This window comes from Pan paniscus, chromosome 21 (assembly GCF_029289425.2).
Source record: "Pan paniscus chromosome 21, NHGRI_mPanPan1-v2.0_pri, whole genome shotgun sequence".
NCBI classification, from domain to species: domain Eukaryota; kingdom Metazoa; phylum Chordata; class Mammalia; order Primates; family Hominidae; genus Pan; species Pan paniscus.
Window position 1 is genome coordinate 51837319 of NC_073270.2, and position 12457 is coordinate 51849775.

At 43.6% G+C, this 12457-nt stretch overlaps 1 pseudogene; it reads left to right on the forward strand.

The window, feature by feature from the left end:
* The first annotated feature begins 2164 nt into the window (after positions 1 to 2164).
* On the forward strand, positions 2165 to 3618 carry LOC100973936 (large ribosomal subunit protein eL13-like; annotated as a pseudogene).
* Positions 3619 to 12457: the final 8839 nt, after the last annotated feature.

Sequence of the window (12457 nt, forward strand, 5' to 3'; positions counted from 1 at the left end):
TGCTCACTGCAGCCTCAAACTCCTGGGCTCAAGCAATCCTCCTGCTGCAGCTGCCCAAGTAGCTAGGACTACAGGTACCACCACCATGCCTGGCTAATTTTAAAAATTGTTTTTTTGTAGAGACAGGGTCTTGCTATGTTGCCCAGGCTGGCCTCAAACTCCTGGTCACAAGGGATCCTCTCACCTTGACTTCCCAAAGCACTGGAATTACAGGCATGAGCCCAGTCATAGAGTGCCCAGCCTATATTTTTTACTTTTATCATAAAAGATATATCCATAAACTGTATAGCATTGTTTAATAGTGTTTAGATACAGTTTATGTATCCTTTTATGACTTTTTTTAACTGTACTAGGTTTTTAAGATTTAAGTGTGTTGAAACATGTAACTAGTTTACTGGTTCTTAAAGTGTAGTCCCTGGACTAGCAGCATCAGCAACATCTGAGAATTTGTTAGAAATGCAAATTTCCACTGAATAACTCAGAAACCCTAGGGGTAGGACCCAGTCATCTGTCCTTTACCAAGCCCTTCTGATGATTTCGATATACCCTGAAGTTTGAGAACTACTGATCTAATTTATTTATTTGTTTTCTAGTATTATACTGTATGAATCAGCCACAGTTTATGTATCTATACTAGATAAACCTAAGGAAGTTAGGTTTTTGTTTTGTTTTGATTTTTGTGATTGTTGTTGTTGTTTTTGAGATGGAGTTTCGCTCCGTTGCCCAGGCTGGAGTACAGTGACGCGATCTCAGCTGCAATCTCTGCCTCCTGGGTTTAAGTGATTCTCCCGCCTCAGCCTCTTGAGTAGCTGGGATTAAAGGCAGCTGCCACCACGCCAAGCTAATTTTTCTATTTTTAGTGGAGGTGGGGTTTCACCATGTTAGCCAGGCTGGTCTCGAATTCCTGACCTCAAGTGATCCGCCCACCTTGGCCTCCCAAAGTGCTAGGATTACAGGTGTGAGCCACCGCGCCCGGCCCTGCTTCTTTTTACAAATGGTGCTGCGTTGAACCTGCTAGTGTGTATCTCCTTGGGTACCCATTTCAGAGCTTTCCAGGATACTCATTTAGGAGTGGAATTGCTATCTTTGTAGTAGATCACATTTTAAACTTTACAAGATTTAGCAAGATTACTCGCCAAAGAAGTATTATTTAAAGAAGTATATTCCTGCCAGCAGTGTATAAGTACCATTTGTAAATTTCCTTGCCAACTTTTGATATTTTCAGACTTTATTCATTTATTTTTTTTTGACTACGATGATGGCTGTGAATGATGTATTTGTGGATTTCATTTTAATTTTCTTGAATTCAGCGATATTCAGCACCTTATCCTACAGCTCTCCAGGTTTCTTTCTTTGTGAATTGCCTGTTCACATTTCTGGCCCATTTTTCTATTAGGTTTACCTATGGTTTTAAAAAATTAGTTCATAGGAGTTCTTTACGTATTCTGGATACTGATCTTGTGTCCGGGTTGGGTCTTCTCTCTGTGGTTTGTCATTTTACTTTGTCAATGGTGTCTTGTCATTCAAAAGTTTTAAATTTTAATTGAAATGTTTCAACATTCCCCTTTATGGTTCGTATGTAGTGTCTTGTTGAAGAACGCCTTTCCCAGTGTCATATAGATAGTCTCCTTGGTAAATACTACCATGATGTCAGTTTGGTAGATGAGTCAACTGAGGCACTGAGAGCTTAAATGACATGCTCAGGGTCACAGACCACTGGAGATGAGAGACTTGAGCTCTTGGTCCCTGGGTTGCACTGCACTCCACGGTTCCAGAACTTTTTGCCATCCTATTCTGCTGCTTGTTTCATGAGAACTCTTGTCAGCCTTTTTCCGTAGGTAGAGAGGGTGTGCAGAGCTCAGAAAGGATGCAGGTTTGGTGCAGTTTTTATTTACTCCATAATGAAGCACCCATAATGAAGCACCTGGCTCTAGACTTTAGGATTTTTAAAAAGATTTAAATTATTTAAAACAACTTCAGATTTATAGAAAAGTTTCAAGAAATAGTATAAAGAATTATCGGCCCAGCATACTGGCTTACGCCTGTAATTTCAGCACTTTGGGAGGCGGAGGTGGGTGGATCACTTGAAACCAGGAGTTTGAAATCACACTGGACAACAAAGTGAGACCCCATCTCTACAAAACAAACAAAAAAATTACCCAGGTGTTGCTTCCGCTTGGCTGTTTTCCTGCACAGGAGGGCCGTAGGCACCCATGGCGCCCAGCCGGAATGGCATGATCTTGAAGCCCCACTTTCACAAGGACTGGCAGCGGCGCTTGGCCACGTGGTTCAACCAGCCGACGCGGAAGATCCGCAGACTCAGGGCCTTGCAAGCCAAGGCGCACCGCATCGGCCCGCGTCACGCATCGGGGCCCATCCGGCCCATCGTGCGCTGCACACCACCCTCCCTCCCCGCCCCCGTGGTTCGGTACCACACGGAGGCGCCCGTCGGCCGCGGCTTCAGCCTAGAGGAGCTCAGGGTGGCCGGCATTCACAAGAAGGTGGCCCAGATCGTTGGCATTGCTGTGGATCCGAGGAGGCGGAACAAGTCCATTGCTGTCCCTGCAGGCCAACGTGCAGCGGCTGAAGGAGTACCTCTCCAAACTCATCTTCTTCCTCAGGAAGCCCTCGGACCCACAAGAAGGGAGACAGTTCTGCTGAAGAACTGAAACTGGCCACTCAGCTGACAGGACCGGTCATGCCCACCCGGAATGTCTATAAGAAGGAGAAAGCTCGAATCGTCACTGAGGAGGAGAAGAATGTCAAAGCCTTTGCTAGTCTCTGCATGGCCCGTGCCAACGCCCGGCTTTTCGGCATACGGGCAAAAAGAGCCAAGGAAGCTGCAGAACAGAATGTTGAAAAGAAAAAATAAAGCCCTTTTGGGGACTTGAGACAAAAGAGAAAAAAAAATTACCCAAGTTTAGTGGTGCGTACCTGCAGTCCCAGCTGCTCGGGGAGGCTGAAGCAGGAGAATTGCTTGAGCCCAGGAAATTGAGGCTGGACTGAGCCACGATTGCACCACTGTACTCCAGCCGGGGTGACAGAGTGAGACCCTGTCGAGAGAGAAAAAGAGAGGGAGAGGGAGAGGGGAAGAGAGAGAGAGAGAGAGAAAGTAAGAAAGAGAGAAAGAGAGAGAGAAAAAGAAAGAAAGAATTTCTGGGCCAGGCGCAGTGGCTCACGCCTGTAATCTCAGCACTTTGGGAGACCGAGGTGGGCAGATTACAAGGTCAGGAGTCTGAGACCAGCCTGGCCAACATAGTGAAACCCCATCTCTACTCAAAAAAAAAAATACAAAAACTAGCTGGGCGTGGTGCTGTGCGCATGTAATCCCAGCTACTTCTGAGGCTGAGGCAGGAGAATTGCTAGAAGCTGGGAGGTGGAGGTTGCACTGAGCTGAGATTTTGCCATTGCACTCCAGCCTGGGCAACAGAGTGAGACTCCGTCTAAAAATAAAGTAAAATGCATTTAAAAAAAAGAATTTTTGAATGTCTTTCACACAGATTCCCCAAATGAACATTTCACTGTTTGCTCTATAACTCCTTCTCTACCCATCTCTTTCTGTTCCCCTCTCTCTGACTCTTGTCTAATCTACAGACTTCATATGCATTTCACAAATGGTCCCAGTAATGTTCTTCAGAGCAAAAGAAACACTGTTTTTTTTTCCTAGTCCAGAATCCAATCTAGGATACATGTTGCCTTTAGTTTTCAAGTCTCTTGAGTCTCCTTTAATCTACAACAGTTCTTCAGTCTTTTTTGTCTTTCATGACCTTGACATTTTTGAAGAGTACAGGCCATTTATTTTGTAGAATGTTCCTCTTTGGGGCTTGTGTGATGTTTATTCATTGTTAGATTCAGGTTATACATCTTTGGCAGGAATGTGCAGAAGTGACGTTGTGTCCTTCTCAGCCAGTGTTTGTTCTAAACCCTTTTGACTAGAACCCCCTGAAGCATTATGTGCATAGATGCATTTTTTTTTTCCAGGCAAAGGGATTAAAATCTCTTATATAAAATTCTCAGAGGGCTCACATGACCTAATAAGAGCCAACATATGGCCGAGTGCGGTGGCTCACACCTGTAATCCTAGCACTTTGGGGGGCCGAGGCGGGTGGATCATTTGAGGTCAGGAGTTCAAGGCCAGCCTGGCCAACATGGTGAAACCCTGTCTCTATTAAAAATAGAAAAATTAGTCAGGCGTGTTGGCGTGTGCCTGTAATCCCAGCTACTTGGGAGGCTGAGGCAGGAGAATCGCTTGAACCCGGGAGGCAGAAGTTGCAGCAAGCTGAGATCGCGCCGTTGCACTCCAGCCTGGGTAACAAGAGTGAAACCCTGTCAAAAAGAAAAGAAAAAAGCCAAGACATTCCACATTTCTCCTTGCAGGTCTTGGTGGAAGTCCTTGGCTAACAGGGCTGTCTGAAAGAGGCTAGGAGACAGGCACTGAGAGTGGGCGAGAAGAGGTTTCTGCATCCTTTACAGACTCCACGGCCTTCTGGGACCTGCCTATGCTGCCCCAGGGAATATATCTAGTGTGCCATGCAAACAGATATCCCACTCTCCAGCTTCCTTGGCCCAAGTATATTGAAGGAATTTACCATTTATGAAGTCTTGGTGGGTCAGAACACAAGCTGTGGAATCTGCATCGTCCGTGTTCACTTCTTTCTCCACCACTTCCTAGCTGGGCAAACTTTGGCTTTAACCTCCCTGCACCTCACTTCCTTCATCTGTCAAAGCCGTGTAAGAATAGTCAGGAGGTCAGGATGAAGTAAGTTAAGTTAAATGAGGTAGCACGTATCACTCTTAGAATCATGCCTGGCTCATCATGTGGGCTCATTAGCTCATAGATCTCACCTTCTCTAGGTTCATTTGATGACATCACACTTTGTGTCTTCTTATAGATTTGCTTGTTCTATTTGTTAGACTATTCCTAGAAAGCAGAGGCCCTTGGGTTTTCATGGGCTACTCTGTTGACAGAGGGAATAAACTTCACTGATCATTGAGTGATCATTGAATTCTGGTCCACTAGGACATTGGAGTGGGGGTAGAGGGGACTTTGTTGGGACCATATCAAGTTTCTGGTGAGCCCCAACAGAACTAATAGCTTCTCAAAGCGAGATTCTGTAAAACACAGTGAATCAGAATGGAACTGCACACACTTGACAAGCTCTGTTGTATGTTGATAGAGGTGGCTCAGAGAGTTGTTGAAAGACTACCCTAAAGTCTCTCCCGGCCAGTAGAGAGCTTCTTTGGCAGGGTTACCTGGCTTGAAGCCCAGCCTCAGTGACACCTACCATGTCAGCATAGCTCTGTACAACTGTGCTAGTCAGAATAATGACTCCCTGAAGAAGTCCACGCCCTGATCTCCGGAACCTGTGAATATGTCACCTTAAATGGCAACAAGAACTTTGCAGATGTCATTGATCTTGAGATGGGGAGACAGTCCTAGATTACTTAGGAACACTCAATGTAATCACGAGAGTTCTTATAAGAGGGAAATAGGAGGCTCAGAATCAGAGAAGATGTGATGATAGAAGCACAAGAGGGCGGGAAGGAAGGAGGCATGGGCCAGAGGAGAGAAAGATGCTACACTGCTGGCTTTGAAGACAGAAGATGGGGCCATAAGCCAAGGAAAGCAGGTGGCTTCTAGAAGCTGGAAAAGGCAAGAAAACAGATTCTCCCCCAGACCCCCCAGTCCTTCTGACCCATTTTTGACTTTGGACTGTCTTCTCTCCAGAAGACTAAATAAATACATGTTTTCTTTTTCTAATTTTACCATGGCTTACTTTTTTCCCTTTTAATAATTAAACCTTTAATCCAATTAAAATCAGTTTTTGATGCATGATGTCATGAGTAGGTGTAATTAGATTCTTTCTCCCTTTTAATAATTAAATCTTTAATCCAAATAAAATCAGGGTTTTTTTGGTGATTTTTTTGGTTTTGTTTTGTTTTTTCTTGAGACAGTCTCACTCTGTTGCCCAGGCTGGAGTGCAGTGGCAAGATATCGGCTCACTGCAACCTCTGCCTCCCAGGTTCAAGCAATTCTCCTGCCTCAGCCTCCCAAGTAGCTGGGACTACAGGCACACACCACCACACCTGGCTAATTTTTTTTCTCTTTTAGTAAAGATGGAAGTTTCACCATGCCCAGGCTGGTCTCGAACTCCTGAGCTCAAGCAATCTGCCTGGCTTGGCCTCCCAAAGTGTTAGGATTACAGGTGTGAACCACTGAACCCAGAATCAGTTTTGATGCATGAAGCCATAGGTAAGTGTAATTAGATTCTGTCTCTCCTCAAATAATACTGCTTAACCATTTTTGTGTTTCTTATTTACCGCATACATTATTTTCTACAGGAGGATCAAGTTCAGGGATATCAATTGTTTCTATAGCTGTCTCTTTTTGAGGCATTCTGTACTGTTTCAATTATGTTACTCTAGATGGAAATATTTAGATATTCTGTTTCCAGAAGCCATGTGAAGTATGCTTGTGAAAATATTTAAAGAGAATTATCTTTGATGTAGGTAAGCGAATCTTGTTTGTGCTACTCAGATGACCAGATTAATCTGATTAATGCCCTCCTTCACTTGAAATTCAAAGGATCCATTTTCCAATTTGCCTACAAGTGTTGGGGTATATAAATAGAATGTAACTCTAATAATCATACAGAAAGGTAAAGGAAAATGTCAGCGTCAGGCAGCTCAGCTGAGTTGGTGGCTCACTGTTTCCTAAAGATTTTTATTCATTGAGTCCAGGGTAGAACTTGAGAATATTTATTTATTTATTTTTTAAAAAAGCTCTCTCAGATTTGCAAACCACTGGGCTGGTTTACAAATTAAAACTGCAGAGATAAACTACCTAAAAGCCATTTTCCACATGTCACCAACTTTCAGGGTCCCTCACAAATAACCCAAACTGAGAATGTTAAATCTCCCTTATGAGGGTTAGAAGTAGATAACTGGCCAAGTCAGTAGAGACAGAATTTGAAGAATAAGTTTTCCAAATTCAAAACTTAGTGGTGTTGAGTAACTATTTTATCCTTATTCATAGTTTCTGGAAATCAGGGTTTCCAGAGGGGCTTGGTTGGGCAATTTTTCTTCACATAGTCTTAGGGCCTATCCACGTGGTCTCTGCACAGGCTGTGGAGAGAGGGCTTCCTCACTTCATGGCGACCTCAGAGCAGTTGTGCTGCTCACATGAAGCTCAGGGCTCTGAGGGAGTGGCTAAGAGAACCAGGCAGGAGCTGTATTGCCTTCTATGTCAGTTTCAAGAGTCACATAAGCCTGGCCAGATTCAAGGGAAGGGAGCGTAGAACCCCATCTCTCAATGGGAAGAATATCAAAGTCCCACTCTGAGATATGGTTGTGGCCATCACTGGGAAATGCAGTCTGCCACAGTGGAGTCATCTGTTGCCCCCACATCCAGTGCACCAGAGCCTTTCTCTCAAATCTTTCTCGAATCTATCCACTTCTCTATGTACCCCTGCCCACCACTAGTCCAAGCCATCATCATCCCTAGCTTGGACCCCTTTGACTGCCTCCAAACCAGGGCCCCCACTTCCACTTTTCTTTCCCTTCAATTCTTTCTCTTCTGCAGCTAGAGTGATATTTTTATAAAACAAATTTAATTGCACTCCCCATTGTTCTTAGAACAATAATAAAGCTGCCTTCAAGGCCCTGCGAGATCTGTATACTTTCTGCCTTCCAGACTTATCTTATCCCACTGTGCCCCTTGCTTTCCAATCTGCAACCCCATTGGTATTCTTTGAGGTCCTACATCCACCATGTTCTTTCCACCTCAAGGCCTTTGTACCTCCCATTTCCTCTGCTTAAAATACTTCCCCAGCCCCTTTCCTACCTCACCCCGCTCCCTCCTCCCTTTCACCTCTTTAACTCCTACTCCTCCTGAAGAATGAGTCTTTGCAGATATAGTTATTATGGGGTCATACTGCATGGGGCGGGGGGCGCTAGTTCAATGCTGGTGCCTTAATAAGAAGAGAGAAATGTAATTGAAATCTTACTCCCCTGCACTCAGAGTAGAGAGGGAGTATGGCATGGTAGCTAGGAGCACAGACTATGGATTCAGACTTCCTGGCTCTAAATCCTGGCTCTACCATTTACTGGCTGTGTGACCTTGGAGACGTACCTAACCTCTCCGTGCCTCAGTTTTTTCCTTTGTAGAACAAGGATGGTAACAGTACCTGTCTCAAAGGATTGCTGTGAATGTTGGTGAGTTAACATAGGTCAAACACTGAGAAAAACGCCTGCCACTTAATGCTAAATAAGCTTGGCTGGTAGTAGTTTGTCATCTTGTTGCATGCTCTTATAGGATGGTGCATTTCTCTTTTCTACCATTTGCTCAATCAGAGGCCAGATAATGGGATGTGAGGAGATGTTTCCTATTGTCTCCTAATCTATGACTTTTGACCCACAGCTGAGGATAAACGGGTGCTAAATATATTACGAACCTTAACCTGGGGTTCATGAACTTGGATGGAAAAAATTTACTCCTTTATTTTCATTGACCTCTAACTTAAATTAAGCATTTCTTTTGATCATGAATGTAGGCAATAAACTACAGTAGTGTTAGCAGGGCCTGCTACATTGTCACCAATAGAAGGCACAGATATTTCTATTTGATATCACACTAGAGTTGCTGCTGCAGATGTCTTGAATTATTGTTTGCACACATCATTACTCTGAAATTATGGAGGTTTTAGGCTTGCCACTAGAGCTTGTTATTTAATCCAGTATTAAAGAGGCATATATATACTATATCACATACTTGTCTTAATATTTTGATAACTATATTTCAATATAACTGGTCTTCTTTATAACTCTATCATATTTTACATTTACAAAGATTTTTCTGAGAAGAGTCTGTAGGATTCTCCAGATGGCCAGAGAAATCTACAACACAAAGAAAACTTAAGAATCCTGTTTTAAAGAAAGTAGCCAACAACTTGGGTGAAAAGCTCTTTTAAGGGCATATTAAGAGGTGAGTGCTTTCTTTGAGTCAGCCATAGTGCTGAGGACTTTATATATATCTTCATTTAATCCTCTCAACACCCTTAGAAGTAGGTATTATTATTTATTCCCATTTTATAGATGAGAAAATTGAGGCTCAGAAGAGTAGGGATATTACCCAAGGTCACAGAGTAGTATGTTAATGGCAAAGCCGTATAAATCATTTGAGTCGGTTAGGCGCAGTGGCTCACGGCTGTAATCCCAACACTTTGGGAGGCTGGGTGGATCATGAGGTCAGAAGTTCGAGATCATCCTGACCAACATGGTGAAACCCCTTCTCTACTAAAAATACAAAAATTAGCCAGGCATGCATGGTGGTGCGCGCCTGTAATTCCAGCTGCTCAGGAGGCTGAGGCGGGAGAATTGCTTGAACCCTGGAGGCGGAGGTTGCAGTCAGCTGAGATCATGCCACTACACTCCAGCCTGGGCAACAGAGCGAGATTCCATCTCAAAAAAAAAAAAATCCTTTGAGTCTTTGCCACTACCTTGCAAAGTAAGTACCTCATACTTTCATTTTACAGATGAGGAAACTGAGACTCAAAAAGGTAGACTCATTTTATTTCTCACTGTTAAGTGATATAGTCAGGATTTAAACCCATTTCTGTGAGACTACTAAGCCCACATGTTCCACTGTACCTGGCAGGGTTAATTACAGGTACCATGGAAATATAGCCTGGGAGAGCTGGTGGTTTATCAGATACCTTTCTATGGCATCCATCAGGATCAAGTAGTTTGGAAAGAAATTATTACTTTTACTGTTTTTGCTGTGGGGTGACAGAACTGTGCGGGGAATGTCTTTATGGATGTGAAATTCACGTCAGCATTTGGAAAACTCCATTAGCCACTATTGTCTAGACTAGGGAGTTAAAAGTAGGAAGCAAGAGATAAAAGAATACATGGGTAGGAAGTTCTGTGTTGGCTCATGCTGAAACGGAAAGAATCATTATTTTGAAACCATTAATGATGAACTTGGTAAGGATCAAAGTAGTCTCGTGATCTGTAAATCTAATGAAATGAAAATGAGGTAATGGTATGTTTTATAACTACGGAGGATCTGAGAAGCTGGAAATTATCTCAGCGTGAATACTGTAAGAGAAGAGGGAACAATGGAAGCCATCTAGAAAAGAATCTTTATTCAGCTTTATTTATAGCAGGTATTCGTCTTGTCTTTCAATACAGGGATCACAAAGGAGTTTGTTTCACCTTGCTGGGTGTATGAAAATACAACAGTTGTCACAGTCCCTGCTGCTTCCTTCCATGGAACTTAGCACGTACAAAGGAGGGAAAGGTGGAGACCTATGATGAGGGGGATGAATAGCTCAGGCTGGGAGGGGAGACTGGAGGTAAGAGAGACTGGGGAGAAGAAAAGAACTAAGAGAGATTCTTTCCACCATTTCCCAACCCCCTTTCTCTAATTTTTTACTTAAAAAAATTTTTTTTTTTACAGAGATGGGATCTCACTATGCTGTCCTTACTGGTCTCAAACTCCTAGGCTCCAGTGATCCTTCCTCCTTGGCTTCCCAAAGTGCTGGGATTACAGGTGTGAGCCACTGCACCTGGCCCCAACCCCTTTTCTCTAGACCTGAGCTATCTAACATAGTAGCTACCAGCTATATGTGGCTCTTTACATTTGATAAAAGTCAATACAATAAAACCCCCACTTTCTTGGTGGTACTAGCCACATTCCAGATGTTCAACAAGCACATGTAGCTAGTGGTAGCTACCATATTGAATGGCATAAATATACAATGTTTACATCATCACAGAAAGTTCTATTGGACAGCACAAATAAACACTCCAATCCACCTAGATGTTTAGGAGTATTTAAAGCCTAGGACAAGGGAAATCCCATGACTGTAACATCCCTGGCCCAAAGGATGACAGAGAATAGAGTCTTTGAAATGGGGCATAAGGGTCCCAGTTTCCTGGGTGACCATAGGCTAGCTACTTCTGTTCTCTAGAACTCAGTTTTCTAATATTAAAGAGTAATACCATTTTTTATTAGACATTATGTGAGAAAATCACATAGCTAACTTAGTCCTTATAATAACCATGTGAGCTCTTAGGCTCATTTCACAGAGAAGAAACTAGAAGTTAAGAATATGCTCAAGGACACACAGTCAGTAACAGAATCAGATTTTGGGCCAGGCCTATGACTTCAGAAATTACACTTTTACTCATCAATCGATGCTGCCTCCTGCTGCTAGTTCCTCATTTGTAAATCAAAGTGCCTTTGCTGTATTCTCCCAGAAACAGAAACTGAGACAAAGATTTGAGTGCAAGTAGCAAGTTGTTTCTTTGAGAGGTGACTCCGGGGAGCACTGATGGGGTAATGGGGAACTGAGACAGAGAGGAGAAGGAAGCCATTACAGGGTGGGTGAATGAGCAGGTTACACAGCAGGCAACTGTGGCTTCACCTTGACTGGACAGACAGTGTAGAACACATACCTTTTAGTTATCCCAGCTGTGGGGAAAGGCAGCTGCGGCATTGATCCACCAACTCCTCATCTGTCATTGGTAGAAGGCTGCATTATCTCCAGCCCTTCTGGCCTGCCCTCTGAAGGGCTAAACATGCTCTTGTGGCCAAAAAAGTCTCTGGGGCAGAAGGTCACAGGTGCTTGAGATAGGGGACAGGAAGAGTGGGAACAGTGAATATGGAAGGCCTGAGGGTGGAGTGCCAACAAGGTGCTACATGGGGATTGGATTAAGTCCTCTTTCTGCTCTAACCAATTAGTGGCTAGCGGTGCTAGTACTAGGTATTATTAGGTATTTTTACATCATAAAACCTGAAAGCATAATGACTACAATCTACCAGAGCAGGGATCCCCAACACCCCGGCTGTGGACCGGTACCAGTCTGTGGCCTGTTAGGAGCCGGGCGCCCAGCAGGAGGTGAGCGGCTGGCTAGCGAGCATTACAGGCTGAGCTCTGCCTCCTGTCAGATCAGCGATGGCATTAGATTTTCATGAGACTGCGAACTCTATAGTGAACCGCGCAGGTGAGGGATCTAGGTTGCGTGCTTTTTATGAGAATCTAATGTCTGATGATCTGAGGTGGAACCGTTTTATCCAAAACCAGGAACCATCCTTCCCAACCCCTCTGTCCGTGGAAATATTGTCTTCCACAAAACTGGCCCCTGGTGCCAAAAAGTTTGGGGACTGCTGTACCAGAGCCTATCTGTAGAGGAGAGACTGGAGATACAATTAGACATCTGAGCTGATTTTCAACATGGATGACAGAGTAAAGGGTTAATATTCAGGGCTGGGATTTTGTCTAGTTCAATACTATAACCCCAACACGTGACCTAGTAAGTGCTCAATGCATATTAGTTGAGTGACTACATGATTGAATAAAGTTAATATGAAACAGACAATTTAATAGAAAATGGACAAAGGATATATACAGTTAGTTCACAGAGGAGGATATCCAAATGGTTGATAAACATT